General features: G+C 50.6%; 1 protein-coding gene across 4 annotated transcripts in view; it reads right to left on the bottom strand.

The window, feature by feature from the left end:
* Window positions 1–8,734, bottom strand: part of Rrbp1 (ribosome binding protein 1) — a 53,773-nt gene extending 45,039 nt beyond the window's left edge. For all 4 annotated transcript variants that reach the window (XM_087188640.1, XM_087188641.1, XM_087188642.1 and 1 more), the window contains exon 1: window positions 8,438–8,734. The gene's annotated coding sequence lies outside the window, so the exon portion shown is untranslated. The remainder of the gene's footprint in view (window positions 1–8,437) is intronic.
* Window positions 8,735–22,833: the final 14,099 nt, after the last annotated feature.

The raw sequence follows: 22,833 nt of genomic DNA, 5'->3' as shown, positions 1-22,833 counted from the left end.
GTCCTTGTGCTTGTGCAGCAGGCAGTGAAACCACTCAGCTAAATCCCCGGCCCTTCTTTTCATCTCTTTTTGAAGGAGCACTTAAAATGCTTCATTTTTCCCCTCTATTATCACAGTAATTTACTTTTTTTTTTTTTGGTACCAGGGATCGAACTTGGGACCTTGCACTTGCGAGGCAGGCAGCTAAATAAATCCCCAGCCCCACAGTAATTTACTTTTAAAAATCAACACACAGGGTTCACAAAATTCAAAGTTAAAACCCTTATTCTCCCCTGCTAATCCTATCACCTCTTCCACTGGGGCACTAGGTGTGCACATGAGTATTCAGTCCCCAGACTTCACACCCATTCTCTCACATTTGTCTGGGATCCAGCCAGGCACCCACCACATTCCCAACTCCTCCTTGCCTGTTCCTCTTCTCGCTCTCTTCCACCTGGTTTCACCTTCCAAGAGTGCCCTTGTGAATTTTAGTGAAGATCTGTCAGGGACTCCTGATTGGTCTTGACATGATCCTTTTACCTTTACTGTTAACTTTTTCTCTCTAGTTATTACATCACTAAACTATCTACACGTGATTTATTTCTATCTAGTTGGGTGGGTTTTGAGTCTGTTTGCTCATCCATTCTGTTAAATTCTCAGTCATTGTCTCTAACACTGGTTCTGTCCTCTCCCTCCCCTCCTGAGACCCTAGACACACTTCTCAGTCACTACTCCCTGACTGGTTCCTAAGATGAATTCTGTATCTTCTATTCTGCTCTACCTTCCAATGCATTTCTTCTCTTCAGTTCTGTCTAGTCTGCTGTCATCTTACTACAATGATTCAACTGTTCTATCTACAAGTTCTACTTGGTTCCTTTTTCAAATGCTAGGTCATTTTAATTTCCTGTTCCTCTGAGATATTTTCAGTCTTGCTGTTACTTTCAGTAAAGTGGCGTTGCTTAAAATATGTGTCAACAACTCCACTGACCTGGGTTTTCACAGCTCTATCTGTTCCAGCTATTTCTCCTTCACAATGCTATGGACGGTTAGCGTTTAGTTCCTTTGTTTCATTAACTACAGACTGTTCATCTTCCTGTTGTAATCATCCCCCCCAGGACTCACTGAGCCTGGGATACAGGAGTGGTTGGTCCTTCAAAGCCCTGCCCGCTCATGGCCTAGCCCTGGAACTCTATCTGTCCAGGCCACTCTCCAGTGCAGGTGCTCCAAGGGACCCGAAGGTTTCCTGGGACCACGTCGTGTGATCTGCATGAGGGAGAACTGCTGATACCCACTTCCCGGGCTCCAGCCTCTTGGCTCTGGGAGGGAAAGTGCTTCTTTCTCCTTCTTTTGGGTGGTGCTGGGGGTGGAACCCAGGGAGCCCCAAATGTTCAGCAGGCTCTCCCACAGAGCTGCACCCCAGCCCCAGACCCGCCTTCTCTCAGATGGTACCAGAGCCCAGAGCAGAGTGGTTTCCACAGTGTAGTCATCACCACATTGGCCTCACACCAGAGGCCCTGGGCAGCACCCGCTCTCCTAACAAGCTGCCCATGCTCATCTCTACCCCTCACGCCTGGAGATACTACCAAAGCTTGCATGCCCAGCTCACAGAAAGCCTACGGGTCACTGGCACCATCCCCCCCCAGGTCTCAAGGGCCAGGCTGGTCCATGTCTTTCAGGAAGTATCCTGTCTCTTTTCCAAGCACTCACCTAGCCAGGTCCTAACCCTAGTCCAGACAACCGGCCTCCCTGTCTCTAATGACCAACCTCTGCAAAGAAAAGGGAGGCCACACAACATCCTCTCGCCCAGCCAGGCTGAACTACATCTGATCGGAAGGTCACAAGCAGCATGAACTCACTTCACCACACCTGTGTTACTCACCCCATCTCATCACGTAGGCACGGTGTCATCTCACGTCACCACCAGCAGGAGAGGAGGAGAAAAGAGTATGGCTGGCTGGGAGCACTTTCCCCGGCAAGTCCACCCTGGCACAGCCTTGTCCCCTCATCAAGGACCTCGGAGAGGAGGGACCACAGCAACCTCACTGACCTGCCTCGTACCTCAGTGGGACCAAGAGGCAAAACAGTGCAGGGACAACACAAGGAGGCTCCTCCCTCCAGCATGAGGCACATTGTGCTCCACACAAAGCCGTCTCCTTCCCAGCACCCTGCACGAGTCCTGTTTCTGGGACATTCTCAGTCACTCTGCAAGCCACGCAGCACTCACTGGCCACAGAGATACAGGATGCTCTGGATCCTGTCGGGGTACCAACAAACAGCCCAGGGGCCTCAGGTGGCCCAGGGCAATGGGAACACCCAAGCCTGGCCGCACGACTCACTGAAACCTCTGGCCTCAGCCAGCAGGGCAGGGATCATCCCCAACACCCCACAAAGCCCCTATCGATTCCTTCCCTGGGCCCGGCTGGAGGTGATCCAAAACTCACTGCATGTCGCACTAGGGTATGTTTCTGTGTTTACAGTCAATGCTCTAGGAATCCAGACCAGTTCGGGCTAAATGATAACATACTTGCAGCACATGAGCGCTGGAAATCATCTTCCATTAGCTCAGCAAGTGTGGGCATCCACTGGATGCCACCACCATCCCAACACCAGGACACCTTGGAAACAAAGCACACAGCATCCTGTGCTGGAAGAGCTTACACTCTGGTGGGGGCAAAAACAAAGTGAAGCACATGCAGGACATAGCAGCTGACAGGAAGAAAAAGAGAGCGATACAGAGGGGAGTGTGCAAAGACCCAGAAAGGGACACAGAGCCAGGACAGGCACTGAGCTAAATGGGTGTTCCAGACCTGAAGGCGATGGGGAGTCACGCAGGGTGTCAGGGAGCTCCTCAGCTCGAGGTGACATCCAGGCAGAGCCCAAGTCAGGGGCAGGGGTGTAGCAGGAGCAGCCCAAGCTTGGAAGGCCCAGGAGGCCCTGGGACAGATGAGAGGGCAGGGTGAAGGCAAAGCTGGGGGACCTTCCGAGGCTGGTGAATCAAGCAGGCGGAAGCAGCGGAGCAGGGCTCAGCGGTGCTGTCTCCAGGTAATGCTGATGGTTTTGCTGATGAAGAAGCAGGTTTGAAAGAGCAAGAATCAAGATAAGCTGAGGTTTGGGGACTGGAAGTTGGCGCCATCCACCCTATGTTCATTTTACAGGAGGACCCAAGGCCAGGGGAGCAGAAAAGCAATCTAAGGTTGCCAAATTATTCCTGGGAGCAGAGCCCCAGCCCTGTTTCCCCACTACCCACACTGCAGCCCCACAGAGGAGGCCCTCTAGCCCCTGCAGGGCTGCCACTGCAAGTCACATAAACCAGGCCAGGGCTCGGCATGATGGCACACACCTGTGACTCCAGCACCCAGGAGGCTGAGGCAAGAGGAACACTGAGCATTTGAGGCCAGCCTGCTACACAGTGAGTTCAAGGCCAACCTGAACTATGCACATAGCAAGACCATCTCAAAAAACAAACAGAAAAGAAACAAAGCCAGGGCAGGATGCTTGCGGTGAAGGAAGGCATGGCCCCGCCCAGAGAGGCAGCCCAAAGGTCAGAGTAGCCCTGCAAAAAAACCAAACTCTGGGAGTCAAAAATTCTCACTTTTTTCCCAAAAGAGCCCTAAAACTACATTTTAACAAAAAAGCTCCATTTTTAAAAGACAGTCCAAATTTTAAAACAAGGGACTGGCTACACAAAGGCTACGTAGGCCAAGTGCAATGAACCCAGGGCACCCGCTTGGAATTGTCTGACTCAGCCTCGCCCAGACCTGGTGTGCTGACAGCTGCCCCGGGTGAGGTCCAGAATTAAAGGTCGGGGTCCAAGATAGTCTTCAGGCCAACTCTTGAGTGAGCAGATGATATTCATTATCACCATAAATAGCTGATACTGGCACGATCTCAGAGGGCCACCTCTGACCAGTGAGGGATTAACTCACTGCTGATGGCTGTAGGAGTTTCGTTTAAAGTTCAGTTTTGTCATTCTTCAAATACTATAATGAGCCCACCAGCGCACGAACTCAAAAGTTCTTCCCAAAGACAGAGCCTTGTAAAACCCAATGGTCCTTTCAAAGTCACTGGAGTACAGCAGAGCCTGCGAAAGTCGCTAGCTCAGGAAAGGTTTTATGCCAGAAGGACAGGAAAATGCCAGCACACCGGAAGGTGTCAGGCTTGGGGAGCAGGCAGGTATTCTAGTCCAGCTGAAATAATCTAATTTAGAAATTATAAGACAGTCTTTATAAAGTTGCTGTCCTTGTTGACAGATGGGTGATACACAATACTCACTGCCCCGAAAGGAAAAACTTCCAAAAAACTTGTCTGGTTTTAAACCTGGGCATCTGCTGCCTGTTTCAGGAGACTCGTTCAGAATTTCCCCAGGAAAATGCTCTCCTTGAAGTCCCTAACTTGCTTTCTTATAATGCTAACTTGCCTTCCTCGTCCAGGTTCTCTTACAATTTTTTTCTTATTGATGTCTTTTCTTTGTTGTTTTTTAAGACAGGGTCTCACTATAGGCCAGGCTGGCCTCAAACTTCCCCGATCCTCCTGCCTCAGCCTCTCAAGTGCTGGGAGCACAGTTGTGTTCACCACTCCAGCTCAGTCCCACTCAGAATTAAATACTTACTGCTGGGTGTAGTGGCACACTCCTGTAATCCCAGCACTCAGGAGGCTGAGGCAAGAGGATCACCACAAGTTCAAGGCCAGCCTGGGGTACACAGTGAGTTCAAGGCCAGTCTGGACTACATGTTCAGACACTGTCTCAAAAAAAAAAAATTACTTTCCTTACCAGCCATATGTTTTCTACCTAACACCTGTTTACTTTCTGCTTGGTCCATTTGGCCATTTTGATGCAGCTGCTACTGGGTAAAACTTGCTGACCCCCCCAGCCCCCGTATGCAGTTCACAGTGCATAGTCAGGACTGATGCTTCTCAACAGTGACTTTTATTAGGCTGAAGCACATGAAATACCACTCCTCAACAGCTGTGACCTACAGAACAAGCAATTTCACCTGGCTCAACAGTGCAAGAATTAGCATGTGATGAAGAGGAACAGAGGTTTTTTTTTGAGACAGGGTCTTGCTCTAGCTCAGGCTGGCCTAGAACTCACTACATAGCCCAGGCTGGCCTCAAACTCGATCCTCCTGCCTCAGCTTCCTGAATCCTGGGATTGTAGGCATGTACCACCATGCCCCACTGGAACAGACTTGAATGTACAGAGCAGCAGCTACCATGGGCCAATGCTGTCTGATTGAACTTTCTGAGAATGGAAATGACCTAAATCTTCACTGACTAGTATGTGAGTACTAAGCACTGGAAATATGGCTCAGAAACTGAATTTTTTACTTCATTAAACTGCCTTAGATCTAACCCTAAAAGCTGTCTGTAGCAACAATGCTGAACGACACTTCTGACGGAAGCCTCATCACACAAGAACAAGGTCCCGCTCATTTGCAGGCATTGTGTCTGATGGCCTAGCAGAGATACTTCATAGGAAATGAAATTCCACTGGGTATGGTGGCATGTGCCTGTAATCCCAGCACTCAGGAGGCTGAGGCAAGAGGATCGAGTTTGAGGCCAGCCTGGGCTACATAGTGAGTTCAAGGCCAGCGTGGGCTACTACAGCAGAGCCCTGTCTCGAAAAGCAACAACAAAAAAGTAAATGAAATTCCAAGTGTCTTCTTGCACTGCCGCATTTCCAACCAACTCACTCACTTCTTGCCACTGAAACTCTTAATTCTCAATCTTCCAGATCTGTGTCCTCCCTCGGGTAATTACTGTCCCAGGGAAGTAGAATTATATATCCCCACAGAATGTTCAGAAGGCAGAGACCACGTCACTAGCAGCTGGCAAAGGCCCAACAATCTCCTGACCTGTGGCCTCCTCATTCTTATCCACTGAATGGGCGACAATCATACTGACCCCATAAAATGGGGCTGCTCTGAGGCCTAAATCTACATCAAAGTCATGCAATCTGATTTTTTTTTTTTTTTGGTTGACACAGGTTCTCAAATATGTAATTCAGGCTGGCCTTGAGCTCATTACGTAGTCCAGGCTAGCGGTGAACTCACAACAATCCTCCTGCCTCAGCCTCCCAAGAGCTGGGATTATAGAGATGTGCCGCCTCACCTGGCTGCGATCTGATTTTAACAGTAAGTCTTATAAATTCATCAGTTAACTATTAAGAATATTTTAACAGAATACTCATCTACTTCACTTAATCAACGTTAATTATGGAAACCTCTGCTCTCAAACCCCAAGATCCCTTTTTTGTCCTCTTCCCTCTATTGTGGCTTCTCCAGGCTTCAGGGGCCCCACAGCCCCGCCAGCAGGTTGGCACTGCCTCAGGCCCGGGATGCACAGGTAGACAGTGCAGCCTCTCCCGTCATAATTCTAACTGATCACCCCACATACACCAGAAACAAGATTATGGCAAAGACAAATCTGTCTCAAAAGAACCACTGACTCTACATCTCCGTCATTCATGTGTTAGTTAAAGCTCCTGGCCATAAAAGAACAAGTAAGAAGAATCTGGAGTCCTACACTTTTAGAAGATATCCCTGCTACATAATAAACCAATATTCCAATTAAATCATTTGCATTCAACCATTTAAACAGAGTTTGGTGCTATATAATTATTGCAGCCTGTAGAGTTAGGGCTCATTCCGGCAAAGAACGTAACAGCTCAAATGTGACTCAATTCAGGATTTGTTTAAAATTCTACCATCAACAAAAAATATTCATATACGATGGCACCTCTCTAACTTTCTTTGTAGATGGTGAGAAACCAGTGCCCACGTACAAAAGGAAAGATTTCTGCTGTAACATAGATCCAAACCCAAGGATGCCTCTGTCGGCCTCCTCCAGCTCAAAGGCCCCAGGAGCCGTGCAATCCAGGTTCTCCAGGCTTCTGTAAAGGGAAACTTACTAAGAGGTCTTCCCTAACCTCTCTTCCTTTGCTTGGAGAGGGAAGTGGAATATCCTTGACCTCAGAACCGGAAGCTGCTTCTGGAAGGGAAACAAGCTGGCAGACCACAGCGGGCTGACCTTTGGGAAGTTCACAAACTACAGAGTTAGGCAGCATGCTACATTCTGAGAGATGTCTCCATTAAGGAGAACTCAAGCCAAGTGTGAGGAGGCAGTGGGTGGTGGGAGAATGTTTCTGAACTGCACAGGGCCAGCGTAAAATGTGAGGCCCTTCTGTGGCCATGTCCCAGACTCCAGAAAATTCCATGCAGACAGCCGAACCCGGAAGGTGTCCGCACACTGAGTGAATGGCCCAGCAAACAGTGATGTGGGAGGTTCCCAAGCCTTGTTTCATTTCCTTGGTGCTTCCCAGTCCCTCCTGACCTTTGACCTCCGGGTTATTGCCACACAGCCCTCTATTTGCACAAGGTCCCAGTACTTCCCTGCACAGTCCACTAGCCCTGTGCTGAGTGGGTGGTTCCATCTCCGGGCTATAGATAACAAGGGCCACGGTGGAGGGGCTGGGGGCAGAGCCAGAGGGGCCCAGGGGGTGGGATCCAGATGTGTGGCTCCTGCAGACGGACGAGGTCCACAGAGGCAAAGGGAAGCCAGGCCCACCTCGACAAGCGCCCTGCACATCCCTCGAACCCACTCTGCAGCGTGGGCCAACACTTGTTGACTCCTCCCTCCAAGTGCTAGGTCTCACAGCTGTTTTCTCAAGTGGAGGCCAGAGGGGGCCTCGATTTTCAGACGGGGCTGGACAGTGGGCTAAGGCTGCCCTGCGCCGTGCTGGAACGCCCTCCAGAGACCAGGCAGGGGGCCCGCGGCCCCTGGGTGAGCCCAGCTAGCCGCCCCTTGCCCCAGGAGCAGCCGGAGAGCCAGGCGGGCCAGGCGGGCCAGGCGGGCCGGATGCCAGCCTGCGGGGATGGGCAGCCCGGACAGAGGTGCCTGCTTCTCGTCCCGGGCCTGGCACGACCGGTCCCCATGTCGCACCCGCGGGCGGGCGGGAACCCGGATCCCCGACCCCGGGGCGCTCTCGTGCCGGCTCCGCGCGGCCCCAGGAACCGTCTCCGGCCCGACCGCTAGGGGGAGCCGCAGCGGGCCACACTCCGGGAAGTGGCCCGCGCCGCCCCAGACGGCACCGGGCCCGGCCGCCCCGTCGCGGACCCTCGCCTGCCCCGCGCCCCCGCCCCGCACCCGGCGACGTCACCGCGCGGCCACCTCACCCCGCCGGGCCCCGCCCGCCGCCGCCAACTTTCTTCGCCCAACTTCAGAGCGCGCGGCGCCGGCCGGCGGGGAGGCGCCGAGGGACGCTGAGGGGCAGCGAGGGGCGCCACGTCGCGCCGGCCAGCGGCCCCCAACGCCGCCGCCCGCGGGCAGGCCCACGCCCCCGACCCCCGCCTGGCCGCCGAGGGGCCGCGGCCACCGCAACGAGGACAGCGACGCGGGCCGGGGGAGGGGCGACAAGACGTGTCACCGCCGCTGCCGCAGGCCTGGCCAAGTTTCTCACCTGCAGCCGGAGACGCAACGAGAGCGAAAGGGCAGGAGCCGCCGCCGCCGCCCCGGAACCGCGAGAGACCAGCCGGCCGCGTCGCCGCCGAGAAGCCGCCCCCAAGCCGCTACAGGCACCGCGACCCCGACGCCGCCCGCCCCGTCTGCCGTCCGCTCCGGCCGCCCGCTAGCTGCGTGCGCGCGTGTGGAGTCGTGGCACTTTCTGCCTCGGAGCTGGAGAACGGCCCCCTCCGCCGAGATCGCCGCCTCCTGCCTTCCCCACCCGGGCCAGCCATTCATCGAGCCCCCGCTCCCCATTGGCCCGCTCCCCGCCACTCTCCGGGCCACTGGCCAGTCAGGGTGCGGACAGCCGAGCTACGGCGGCGACCATTGGCCAGAGAGGAGGGTCTCCGCCTCGGCCAATAGACGAGGGGAGGAGCTGCGGGGAGTCGCGGGGGGCGGGGCTGCGCAGCGCTGCGCTGGCCTCTGCGCGGGGGCGGGACCCGGCGCCCCGCCCACCAGGGGGAGGTCGCCGGCCTACCCCGCCCCTCCGGGCCGCGGCGCTCTTCTCTGTGATCGCCACGGCTGCGGGCTCCCAGCGGGCCGCTGCGCTGGGGTGGGCGGCGGAAGGTTCGAATCCCGGCAGTCCAGGCCTGAGCCTCTGGGCGCCACAGGGCTGAGACGGCGGTGGGCGTCACCCTGAGCAGATGGTGCAACTGACCAGAGAAAATGCTTTATTTAAACCTAGTAACTTTGCCCAGAGCTCCTCTGCCTCAGGCCCCTGGATCTAAGGACCAGTTCTGCTTGAGGCCACCCCAGGGAGGGTAAATCCTTATCTTCGGAGAGATTGCCATCGACCCAGAAGGAATTTCCTTGGCTAAATGGAGGAATTAGGGTGGAAGAGCCAGAAGATGCTCAGGAAATTGTGGTGGATGCCTGGTACACTTTGTTAGGGAGGGTCTGTCTGAGATACTGTGCTCACCCAAACCACAGCCGGCAGGGCGATGATCGCCATCCACCTTAGGGCTTTTGTTCCAGGTAGCAAGGTGAGGGAGAGGTTCCAATCCAAGGAGACTCAATTGTGTCCCGGGAAACCCAACAGTGGGCTCTTCATTGCATGAATGTCCTTAATGTTAATCAACACTCTCTTCCTAACCAAATTCAATTAAAATAATTTTAGGTTGGGTTTTTAACAGAGCAGTATTTCTTAAAAGAAACTCTTTGAATTCGAACAGCTTCTTAGAGTTTAGGTTCCTAAGATGCCAGAAGGATTGCAGCTGCCCCTGGGCCCCACACCACTCCCTGATGGCCTGGTGGCTTCAGAGTCCCCAGTGGCCTATCTGCATCCTGGACAATTTCTCCACCACCACCAGCCCCACTTGCCACTGGTACTGCACTAGGCATTGTTAGAAAGGTGTGGAAAAGAAAAACCTTTCCCGGAGAATAAAGAAGGTTAGGTTAAAATTAAACCATTTGTCCCTACTTTCAACTCAGCAGTTCCTAGCACATTAATGATTAATTAACAGGAATGAATCTGGATTATCTCTCTCCACTCATCTTCCATCAGTGAGCCCCATCTTGGAGTGAAATTCAAGAATCCCAGTTTCTGGTCAGCAGTTGCTTCTGACTGGTCCTGCTCAACCATGGCTGAGCTGTGTAACCTCTCTGAGTGTGGATATGCAATCACTCCCTCCTCTGGGCTTGAGGGAGAAATCCATTCATTTCTTCCCTGGGGTTTGTTGAGTGCCTGGGCAACCTAGAGTGATATGTAGGAGAGCTGATCAAAAATACAGTGTGTAGGGCTGGGGATTTAGCTCAGTGGTGCTGTGCCTGCCTTGCAAGTTCAAGGTCCTGAGTTAGATTCCCCAGTATAAAAAAATAAAAATACAGTGTGTATTTCAGTACACATCATTAATTCCCCTCAAAATACACCCCCTTGCTTTGAACACACTTATCCCATCCTTCTTGCCTTTTTTTTTTTTTGGTACCGGGGATCGAACTTGGGTCCTTGTGCTTGTGAGGCAGGCAGCAGAACCACTGAGCTAAATTCCTGGCCCCTTCTTGCCATTTTTTGAAGCAGCTCTAGAAGTCCTCTCTCATAAGTATCTTTAGGAGGTATGATCAAAATATAATGAGTGCTGGGCCAGGGATTTAGCTCAGTGGTTTCACCAGCTGCCTTGCAAGCGCAAGGGCCTGAGTTTGATCCCTGGTACAAAAAAATATAGTGAGTGCTGCTGTTCAGTCCCATCCAACAGAAAGGCGGGTTTGTGAAAACATGACTGTGTGTCCTCAGCAACTTCTGGCTCCTCCCCAAAGTCAAAAAATGATCGCTAAAGGAAAATATTCTGAATGTATTCAAGACATTGAGGCAGCTGTGACAATGCAACTAAAGACACTCAGGAAAGAGGACTTGCAGAACTGCTTCAGCAAAAGGCAAGACTGATGGGATAAGTGATTGAAGCAGAGGGGTATGTTTGAGGGGGCTTCATGGCAATGTGTCTTTTACTGTAATACACTTTTGTTTGGGGATTTTTTGGAGACAGGTCTCACTGTCAGGCTGGCCTTGAACTCTATGTAGCTCAAACTGGCCTCACACTCACAGCGATCCTTCTACCTCAGCCTCCCTAGTACTGGCATTAAGGGCGTGCACCACGACACCCACCTATAATACATTTTTAAAAATATAAACATTCACCCCATATGTTATGGTCATAAGTCCTAGATCCAGGAAAAAAAATTTGCCCAAGGGCCCACCCCAGGGCAGGACCTTCTTTATCTTATTTACTGCTTTAAATTTTCTCAGAGACAGAATCTGGCAGGAGGATTTAGTTGAAAGGTAGTCGCCCCTCAGTATTGGAGGAGGATTGGTTTCCATTACCCGGTTCTGGGGTCTCCTTCCAGAGGTGGTTTGTAAGTTCTTCTTGTCTTGAACGAAAAATTGGACCAAACAAATGCAAAAGGTAGAAAAGCCTTACATTTATTAAAGGTAGGAAAAGAACCATTTGCTGCAGAGCAATTTTGACCATGGAGAAGTAGGAAACAAGTACGCTCTACTACATGAGAGCAGACCACTGTAGAGAGAGCACAGTGGTCCAGACCTCCATGTCCGGTGTCTTTTGCATCTCCCACTCCTCATGCTGATGTCAGGCCTAGGCTGTCCTGTGGAAAGCTTGCTCAGTTCTCAAGAGAAGAATTGGAGCCAGCACTCCCTAATTGGTTCTGTGTGCAGGACCTTGGGGCCTGTTCTGAACATGTGTCCCAGGGCTTTGTAATTAACAGGTCACCCCCACTTTCCTCACCCGTCTGCCACTCCCTAGTCTCCTGCTTCAGTTCCAGACCTTTCACCATGGATACCAGAATCCGAGCATGCCCGAGGCTGGCATGAAATGACACAGTATTTGCATGACACCTGTACACATCCTCCCATACACTTTAAATCAGCTCTAGACTGTAATACTGAGTACAATGTCAACGCTGCATACATAGTTGAACTGCATGGCTCAGGGAATAATGACAGGGAAGTCTGCACATGTTCAGCACAAGTGTAAATTTTTTCCCAAATAGTCTGTGAACTGTGGATGTGGAACCCGTGGAGCATGTGGGTATGGAGGCTTAGGTGTACACCACAGGCTGCCTAGAGATGATCAAAGGAAACACTGGGAGGAGTGGGGTGCGGGGAGCTATGAGGGAGCCTGGTACCAAGCACTAACAGCCATGGGTGGTCAGGGTGCAGTGAGGAAGACCCCAGAGACACCCACTCCAGGCACAGGGACAGGGTGTGATTGACCACACCCAGGCCACACTGGTTCAGAGCTGCTTCTGGGGTACTCAGCTCACCCCATGCCTCATTTGCCAGAGAAAGCCCTGTAGCAGGAAGACCATGGCAGTATTGCAAGTGGCAGAGGACATAGGGGGACCACCATGATGTCTTCTACAAGGAGCCCCACCAGGGACAGGCCAGGAAATGCACTACTGTCAGCACTATCCTGCAAAGGTGGGTTCTGTCAAGGGAGTAAGGGGCATTTGCAGAAAGCTCCTTGGCTGTTCCTTCCCCTGATTCAATATTTGGTTTGGCCTCAGCACGGTGTCTGATTTGGAATGGACCTGCAGCCTGCTCTGAGCTTGACCTTCCTTGGCCCCTGCCTCTCATCCTCAGCTGCCCCATTGTGGCCCAACCTTCACAGCCATGCTCCTTACCCATGCTCCGCCTCAGCAGCTCCCCCAGTGTGAAGCTGCAGCTGCAAACTGGGGTCTCCTCAGCACTGGAGGAATGGGAGATACAAGAAGCATCATTTGCTAGCTCAGGTGTACACCACAGGCAGAGCGCCAGGCCAGGAAGGTCACACCCCTGGGGCGGGGTCCAGGGCCCAGGATACAGATACCTGGCATCCACTGGGGAGCTCTGAGATGGGGTTGGTGATTTCATCCCAAAGTGAGCAGTGTGGTCAGAAAGAGGTGGACTGGGAGCTCTGGGCAGGGGTTGCCCAGCTGAGGCTGGAAGGCAACAGGCCAAACAGCATAGGGACCCAGTGAGGACTGAGAAGGTGCATAGAGGAACCTGGGAAGCCCCGAATGGGAGGGAGAGGGCTGGAGATGTATCCCCAAGGTGACCCTAAGGGACTTCCTTGGAATGATGTAAATGCTCCATGTATTGATTATAGTGGTGGGGTTTTGTTTGTTTGTTTGGTTTGGGGTACCGGGGATTGAACTCGAGACCTTGTGCTTGTGAGGCAGGCAGCAGAACCACTGAGCTAAATCCCTGGCCCTATAGTGGTGGTTTTGTGGCTGTGGTAAAACATCAAATTGTACATATTAAAGCATTCTTATTAGGCACAATTAAACATACAAGAATACCTATTAATTCATGGCAATGCTTTGCTTTATGTTACTAAATTGAAGATAATATTTTAAAAGACTAGCCAGGCTTGGTGGTGCACACCTGTAATCCCAGCATGCTGGGAGGCTGAGGCAGAAGGATCAAGCCCAGCCTGGGCAACTTAGTGACCTAGTGAGACCCTTTCTCAAGATAAAATTTAAAAAAATAAAAAATAAATAAATAAATATATATATATATATATATATATATATATATATATATATATATAATGACTGGGGATGTTGCTCAGTGTGACACCCTGGGTTCAAACCCCAGTACCTACCAGAAAAAGGTAGGCAGAAAGATGCAACTATGCCTTACAGTTTCAAAAGAGGTTTTCTTTGTCAACAACTGTGAAAGGATAATAAATGACAAACAAACTAAAACGTGGAAGAAAGCTCATTGTAACAATATACAACATGTTCAGGTCTTATCACACGCCCGAAATCCTTTGAGAAACCCTACAAATATGTAAACTTAGGCAGCCTTCAGCGCGGCCCTGTGAGGAAGCAGCAGTTGTTCTCTTATCCCCAAGACAAGAGGGTACAGGTACAGAGAGGCTGAGGAATGCGGCCTCTGTCACAGGGCTGCCGAGGTGCACCTGCCTCAGGGACCCCGCATCTCTTGGGGCGCTGGGCTTGTGGCAAGGAGGGGCTCAGATCACCCCAATCCTCATCTGCCAGAGAAAGCCCTGCAGCAGGAAGCCAAGAAGGGTGCTCTTCCAGCCTTCTACCGTGCTTTGCAAATGGTCCTTCTTGTCACTATAGAGAAGTCACACTTTCCCAAGTTAAATGAACTTAAGGCTCCCCAAACTGCAGTTTTCCGGGATGTGGCTCTCCACCTTCCCCCACAGAACCAGTGCAGAAATGAGAGGGCACAACAGACCCACGTGCACATGCGCGACCCTTAGGCTCTCCGTGTGTCTCCACTCAGCACCCTTCTCGGGGAACAATGGAAAGCTTTAACTGGCCAGGTCCTGTAACCCCAGCCACCCCTCCTGAGGCAGGAGGATCACAAGTTTGAGGCCAGCCTAAGCTACTTATCAAGCTCATATCTCAAAATAAGAAATTTGTAAAAAGGGGTGGGGATGTAGCTCCATGGTAGAGTGCCACAGTTGGATTTCCAGTACAAAAAAAAAAGTTTTAATTGAACAAACCTAAGAACCTGGGTGTTTGCATTCGGGTGTGTTACCTGGCAGGCTACCCTACCTCGGGGGAGGCGCAGCCAGGAGAAACACTGTGATCCTGAGACCAGCTGCACAGGCCATGCCTCAGGACATCTCAAAGTAAAACCCAAGGCCTTCGACTGGAAGGCCCCACAGAGTGTCATCCTTCCCTCCTGGGCAGAAGCACCCTAAATTAGCCAAACTTGCTGGACACCTGGTTCTCCCGGAAGACAGGTGGAAATGAAGCCCACAGGATGCTGACCCTTAGTCCGGGGTCGAGTCTCCTGCTGGTCCACTTCCTGCCCACTCAGTAAGTACTCATGTAGCCCTGAAGCGGCCTGCAGCCTACACTTGTGCCCAGAGGTAAGCAGAGACGGACCCCACAGGGCCCTCGGTAGCTCAAAGCCTCATATCATAGAGGAGGGGAGCAGGCCCTGTTCTAGCCAGGCTCCTCGAAGGACCGGGCATTCTCTCTCTCCAGTCCACCCAGGAGCAAATGGAGCTTTCACACCCACCGCTCTCTGGTCTTCCTTCCCTCCAGAAGCCTACCATGGCCTTGCCATGTAACTCTGTTTCTCTGCCTGGCTTCCGTGGGCCCCACAGAGGTGTTTCCCTTTCCATTCCCCAACTTCTGCCTCTTTCCATCTGTACCCACCCAGTGCACTGTCCCTTACCACCTCTTGTCTTCCAAGGGCCACCTTTCGTTATTCATTCTGCAATCTGGGCTGCGTTTACCAAGCAAGCTCTCATCAGTAGGGGTGCAAAGTGCAATCGTATTTGATTATTCTCAGCCAGGCGCGCTGGTGCAGGAGAATTGCCGAGAGTTTGAGGCCAGCCTTGGACTACCTGTCTCAAAAAAAAAAAAAAAGAAAAGAAAAGCCAAGCAAATTTGGTTATTCCCTGTCCTTGCAGGCCTACAGAACCCTTCCCCTGCCACTGGCCCTCTTTCGAGGCCCCTGGGCACTGGTTTTCCAGAGGGTTCTGTCCCCAGGAATCTTGTCTCCAAAGCAGTGAGTTGTAGTTTTCCTCTGAATTCCCTGGGATTTTGTTTCTGCAGCAAGCTGCTCTTAGTTTCAGGAAGTCCTTTCTTCAGTCTGTCTGAAATCACTCCTGCTACACAGAGCATTTATTTCTCAGAGCCTGATTTTTCCTGCTTTGGGGCAGGGCAGAGGCACCTGCTGAGCATTCAGAATTGTGTACGTGTTGATTAGTGAGGGCTTGGCACTTACGGATTGCTGTGCCAGTCCTTCTTCTGTATCCTCTCCCCATACCCCAAGCTGCACCCTCTTAGACCTTTTGCTCCCAGCCACTTCAGCACCGCAGGGCTCTCCTCAAACTCTGTTAATCAAGGGGGGGGGGATCTTTTATTTTTAATCATTAGTGAGAGTTTTGAAGAAGGTCCTTAAACCAGAACCAAAAAGAAAGAAAGTGCAGTAAGATTCAGACCGGGCCTGCAAAGGTGGCTGAGTTTCACTCTCTGTTCTTCAGCTGGCTGCGGCCCCAAGCAGGCCACTGGCTCAGCATGGGCACACAGATTTCCACCTGGATGCACACTGCCAGAGGACTGGCTTGGAGGAGGAGACAGCCTGCAGCCCCAGTGGCCCTCCTCTTTAGACTTCCATGGCCACCATGGTCAGAGAACTCAGGTCTGGGTGGAATGGAGTTAAACTGGCTTCATTCTTCCTACCAGTGTCATTTCCTGGTGAGTCCCTGACACTCATGGAGTTCTAGGTGCCATTGATGGATGTGTGCATTTGTTGAGGAGGGAGAACTAATTCACACTAAAGTGTTACTGACTTACTGTGCAACACCTCTCAAACATTTGTGCCCAGCTGCCTCTAATGGCAGGAGAGGGTGGAGGCAGACACAGAACCATCTGTCCCAGGAAAGCATTAAAATTGATGTTAATGTAGTATCTGTGTTCTCCAGAATATAGCCACATAGCCAAGTTTTCTCAGAGTGGAACTAGTTTTCTCATAACTTTCCTGGCATAAGAGTAATGTATTCGAATACATAATGCATAAAGTACAGGAGAAGGTATCAAGAAAAATATAAGATCATGTGATGTTCCAGCCTTCTGATGTGACATTTTACATCTATACTATTTTCTGTTTACAAAGACACATTGTTTAAATAGAAAATTAAATTACTTAAAAACTTCGTGCAAGAAGATTCTGTCCACTCTCCTGGAGGTGGAGGGGCCAGGCACTGGGGATGGACCCAGACTACTTTCTAGTAGGAGAAGCAGGCACTTGGGAGCAGCCTCCAGGAATGGGGACATTTGGAAGAGGAGGAAGGGGAAGGGGAAGGGGCGGAAGGACCTTTCGGGAAAAGTACTCTGCTCATTTTGAGGGAGGGGTGCGCCTCTGAGCGGTCTGGGACAGCGGGAGCCCCCAGCGTGGGTGAGGCTCTGCCGGGCGCTGGTTCCCGGTCTAAGCTTTCTCTTTCGGGCAGGAACCTTAAGGATCCTCACTTTGGCAAGGATCAGAGAATCCCATGGTGACGCTGGGAGGCCCAGGAGGAACAAAGGTGAGACTGGCTGGGCCCCTGTCCCCGCTCGCCCACTGCGGGGGGGACAGGAGGGGGCGGAGGGAGCGAAACACCTGGCGGCGGAGGGTGTGTCCCGCAGGAGGAGTGTCCGGAGCTGTTGCCAGAACCGTCCACTTCTGCAGCTGCACAAAGCCCTCTTTATTCCCGGGTCCTCGAGACACCAAGGCGGCTGATGCTGACGTGGAGGCTCCCGGCCGGGCAGCGCTCAGAGCTGTGGCCAGCAGGCACGTCCTGGGCAGGCACCTCAGCCACTGAAATGAGAGCCAGCAGTGTCTCTGCCCGTCTCCTTTTAGCAAAAGAGTTAGAAAACGAAACTGAATGAGTGGGAGGCCTTGTTGGCAATAAGTATTCATCTGCTCGTTTGTTCAGTGTGTGCTGTGGGAGCCATGCTGGAGCTGTGGCAGCGAGCAGGACAGACAGGGGGCCCCGGACAGGGGTTGGGACGGGAGGCCAGCGGTCCACACCAAACCAGGAAGACAGCTTCAACCTCAGGCGTCCCGCGTTACCAAGGTTTCACTGTAACTGTGGTCAACAGTGGTCCAAAAAAGGAAATTGGAAATTCCACAAATAATTCACATGCCTTTCTGAGTGGCCCAGTGCTGAGATCCCTTGTCCACCTATATGTGCTCCAGCCAGCTCTGTTATCAAATGGACTGTCTGGTATTGCAGTGTCTAAGTGATCCTAACTTTACTTGATGACGGCCCCAAAGCACCGAAGTTGTGATGCCAAGGAAGAACCAGGCATAACACATGCAAGGGAAGATTAGCTCTGGCACCATGTGGCAAAAAAGCCAGACGCATAGGAAAAAGCAAAGTATATATCAGGCTGCTTGGCAGCTAACTATCCATAGTTTCAGTTGTCCACTGGGGTGTCAGAAATGTCCCCCAGAGAAGGAAGGACTACTGTACTAATAAGACAGAGTGATGTGATAGAAAGTGAAGCTTAGGTAAAGCCTCAGGTGACATCAGGCCCAGCTACAGGATGATGAAGAAGCAGAAGTCTTTTAGGTAGAGCATGTGCAAGGGCCCTGAGGTGGAGACATAACTGACAATTTCTGAGAAACTGGTGAAGCTGCGAGGAAGTAGTGATAAAGAACAAGGAACAAAAGAGGTCAGAGAGGAAGAGATCAAGGCCTAGATTTATTATTTGAGCACCTCATCTGCCATTGCAGTGTATTTAGTAGACGGCAGAGGGCTTTAAACTCCCGCTACCACGCCTCAATCATCTAACTATCCTATTACATAGCTAAGGAACCTGTCTTGGGATAACTTCCTAGTCACCAAACTAGGAAGTGGTGGGACAGGATTTTGACCAAGGACTCAGCTTGCACATCTCCAAAGTGCACCGTGCACACAGCAAAGAAAACCATTTGTGTTGTTGTTTGGGGCTAGGACAGTGAACAGCCTGGGCCACTGTGCGTGGCAGCCCTGTGCCAGCTCAGATTTAGTTTCCCTACATAGGACTGTTAGGAATATAAAATTTATCCTGTGTCCTCAGAGGTCCACCAATGAACTACATCAGGTTCCATCCCTACCACTACAGGAAGGAAGGGGTGGGGGGAAGAAAAAAGAAAAGAAATTAATTATCCCAGCCCTTTGCGAGTGGACACTGTGTTTCAGAAGAAACGTCTGTAAAGATGCCAGTTGACATAAATAAGACAACGCTGGGTTTTGACCAGGACGGTATGGGTGACTTCGTGAGGGACATGAGATCTAAACTTGGCTGCAGATCCATGGAGAGAAACCCGTAGGAGCCCCCAGATTGGCACTAGAAATCTCAAAAGTTGACCACCCCATGTGCATGTCCCTAGCAGTCTGCAATCTTTAACAAATGAACATTTGCTATTCTATTTTATCAAAATAGAATCATAGATTAAATTTGGTAAATCTAAGAAAAACATCACCTATAATTTCAGGCATGAACACAAAGCCTTCTCACATTTAGAGTACTTCCTTCTCGTTTTCCCCCTTGACAAGCAACGTTGAGTGTATTATACATCATATACACACACCACAGACATGTATGTATTAAATATATACATACATGTTCACCTTTATTGAGGTATAGGCTACATTGTGTTTTTTTTCTTTTCTTTTTTTTTTTGAGACAGGGTCTCACTATGTAGTTCAGGTTGGCCTTGACTCATGGCGGTTCTCCTGCCTCAGCCTCCCATGTGCTGGGATTACAGGTGTGCACCACCACACCTGGCTTAGTCACAATGTATAAAATTAAGTTATAATATATAAAATTCCTCAGCAATTTATGCACACCCATGTTTATAGCAGCACAGTGTGTAATAGTTAAATCTTGGAAACAGCTCAAATGCCCATCAACTGATGAGTGGATAAAGAAGATGTGGTTTTTTTATACAATGGAGTACTACTCTGCCATAAAGAAGGATGATCTTCAGACATTGTAGCTAAATGGGTGGACCTTGAGACCATACTCCTAAGTAAAATAAATCAGACACACGTCTTTTAATACCACATTCTTTCTCTAGTGTAAGAAACTGAAAGTGGAAATAAGGACTGAAATGTATAATAGATATTGGGAAATGGGAAGGGGAACAAGGGAGGAGGGAGGGAGAAAGGAAAGGAAGGGACAAGAAAAAAAGTGAAAATGGGGAAAAAATGGAAAGGAAGCTTTTGTACGTAGGGAAGGGAAGGGGGTTGAGGGGGAAATGGGATAAAATAAAATAAAATTTATTTAAAAATAAAATTCCTGGGCCAGGGATTTAGCTCAGTGGTTCCGCCACCTTCTTTGCAAGTGCAAGGTCCTGAGTTTGATCCCTGGTACCAAAAAAAATAACAATAATAAAATAAAATAAAATTCCTGAGTTTTAAGCATATAAACCTGTGAGTTTTGACAAATGTGCATACCTGAGTAACCACTGGAGAAAGATCTAGAATATTCCTTCAGCCCACAAAGTTGCTGTGTGCCCTTTAGCTAACCCCCATTCCAGGCAGTCACTGAAATTACTCTTTAGGTTTGGGGCTACAATGAATAAAGCAGCTGGGAATGTTCTTATACCAGTCTTTCTTATGGGTATGTTTTCACTTCTCTGGGTGAATGAGTAGAATTGCCAGGTCATATGTTTGACTTTACAGGAAACCTCCAAACAATTTTTCAGTGCAGCTATGCCATTTCCCATTGTATGAGAGGTCCAGTTGTCCCACATTCTCATCAACACTTAGTATTGTTGCTCTTTTTCATATTAGCCTCTCTGGTGAGCATGTAGTGCTTTGAATTTTCATTTCCCTGATCACTAATGATGTTGGACACTTTTAATAGGCAAGTATTTCCACAGTTGTAATTGTTTGTATTCTTGATAGCCATTATATTAATGACACCTCATATTCCAACCAGAGAGTTTTCTGTAATTTATTGCTTCACCTCTCTACAGACATTTAAATTATTTCATTTCCCACATTTCTAAATAAGGCTGCATTAACAGATTAGCGCCTGAGTTCAATCCCCAGTACCATGTATTTCCCTTCATATTTTAGGGTTATACATTTATATAGTTTTATATTTATATTCCTCCATGTTTTGGATTCATTCCTTTCATATTTTGGACTACTTCCTCCAAATAAACTAAGGAGATGAAATTAGCAGGTTCAAAGCCTTGAACCATGGCCTTGAGAGCGTGAGATTCGAGGTGAGTGTTGGGACTGCGGTCTCCCAGAGCACACACTGAGCTCCTTCTCACCTCTGAGCTCCGTCTTAGGCTCTGAATCGGGTCCCTCACATGCAGGTGCCCCTTGGTCTGCAGGCAGAGCTCTATGGTGGCTGGTAGCCAACGACTTTTGAGTCCTGAGCAAGGCTGACAAAGTTAATACCATCCCTGACACAGTGCATGGGGACAGTAGGCTTCCTTGTCCCTGGAGCCAGGTAGAAAGCTGGGGAGAGAAGAACTCTGGAGTGATCTGTCCCCTCAGTGTGACCTGGACGGTAACCAGCCAATCGCAGCTGGGCTCACGTGATGGCAACACCAGGCTTCCTGTACCTGAAGTGCCAGCTCAAGGGAGCTGGACTGGAGGGTGTCCCCTTGCCAGGCACACTGTGTTTGGACTGTCTGTCTGCTGGGGAGACTCCGGGAAGGCTGGTGGCAGTGACAGGTGAAGCACAGGGAGGGGTTGGGGTCGACCAAGGGCCACTGTGGGGCAGTAAAGGGGTGGGCCGGTCCTGCCACAGTGCAGGGCTGAGAGGGGAACAGCCAGGACCTTGGGCCTGGCTCCTGGGCAGGTATAGAACCCACCTGGGCAGCAAAGACCCTCATCACCCACTCTGTGAGCACCAAACACTCCTCTAAGGTGACTGAGCTGCACCTTCTTATTCTGACTTCGGAAGCAACCGTGTGGCAGACCCATCCCATGCAGACCTCCTGATGTATGAGCAAGGATCACCAACTTCCCCTGACCACAGCAGCTGGTGATTTCCTCAGATGACCTTGATGACATCCAAAGGGCACAGGGCCACCATCTGCCCTGAGAGCAGACCCTCACCAGCAATTCCAGAAAGTCTAAGCCTACTACGCTGGTTTATGTCCTTCGTCTTCTGACCATGCTCTTATCAGGACAAACACCACAGGAGGAGGATACTGGGAGCTGAGGCACCTCAGGAAGGTGTGTTTCAAGCTGGTCACCATGTGGGCACCAAGGCTGGACCCCATGGGGACCTCTGGGCCCTGGCTGCTGCCCAAGCTGAGTTGGGTGGGAGTCAGGTCACCTTTGCCTTGCAAATGGCTCTGCCCAAGGGTTCAGGTGATGTCAGCTGCGTCCCCTGCTCAGGCTCAGCCCCGGCAATGAACAGAGCCTCAATAAAGCCTGTTGGCTGAACCAGAGGCTCAGCTAGCCTTGGCCTCAAAACAGAGCTCCTGTTTGTTCTCAGAAAACCTCAAATAATTGCCGCCAGCCAGCCTTGCTATTTCAGGATCAAACCCAGGAGACCAGCACCCCTTCAGGGCTCTCAAATGCCTTCCCTGGACCGGGAGTGTCACTGCACCTGGGAACTGGTTAGAAGTGTGAGTGTGTGGGTCCCCGCAGGGCTGCGGACTCCGGATCTCTGGGGGTGGGATACATGGTTCACAACCCATAAGGTGATTCTAATGCACCCTAATATTTGCACCCTAATATAATCCACTGTTGAAACTCAAAATGTAGGCTCAGCCAGAGGTTTCCAAGTGAAGCCATGGACTGTTCCCCACCCTGGGCCCAAGCACCAGAGGAAAAGGGCCTGGAAGCTTCAGGGTGAGTTTCTCTTCTTTTCAGCCCTATTAAATACAAACTCCACCTAATTATCAAATCCCAACAGTGGAAAGTAGCCCAGACAACGGTACTGTGAAGATAACCTCAAAGACATCTGTGTTGGATTTAACTGGAGGGGTGGATTTACTGCCTGTTTGTTTTCCTGAGCTAATATTTAAATTCTTTTGCTTGCCCTGAGGCCCCACCAGGCAGACAGTTGGGGAAAAGGTAGGGATAGCCCAGCAGAGAAAACAACAATATAAAAAAGCTGCCTGGAATTTTAAATGAATCACAGAAAGAACCTGGAGTTGGGGTTGCCCGCATAAGTCCATAAGTGTGGTGAAACTTTGCAAAAGATGGGCTTGTTCTGAGCCAGGTGTGGCAGCACAAGCATATGATATCAGCACTCAGGAGGCTGAGGCAGGAGGATCTTTGAGAGTTCCAGGCCAATCTGGGCTACATAATGAGTTCAAGGCCAGCCTGAACCACATAGTGAGACCTTGTCTCAAACAAACAAACAAACAAACAAACAAACCAAAACAAAAAAGATGGGCTTAGTTTAATCCAGTGACCCACA

Source organism: Heterocephalus glaber, unplaced genomic scaffold (assembly GCF_053883595.1).
Source record: "Heterocephalus glaber isolate CG9 unplaced genomic scaffold, H.glaber_assembly_v1.0 deba00001532, whole genome shotgun sequence".
Lineage (NCBI taxonomy): Eukaryota > Metazoa > Chordata > Mammalia > Rodentia > Bathyergidae > Heterocephalus > Heterocephalus glaber.
The sequence above is the reverse complement of the archived record's forward strand: the minus strand, read 5'-3'. Positions and strand labels throughout refer to the sequence as shown.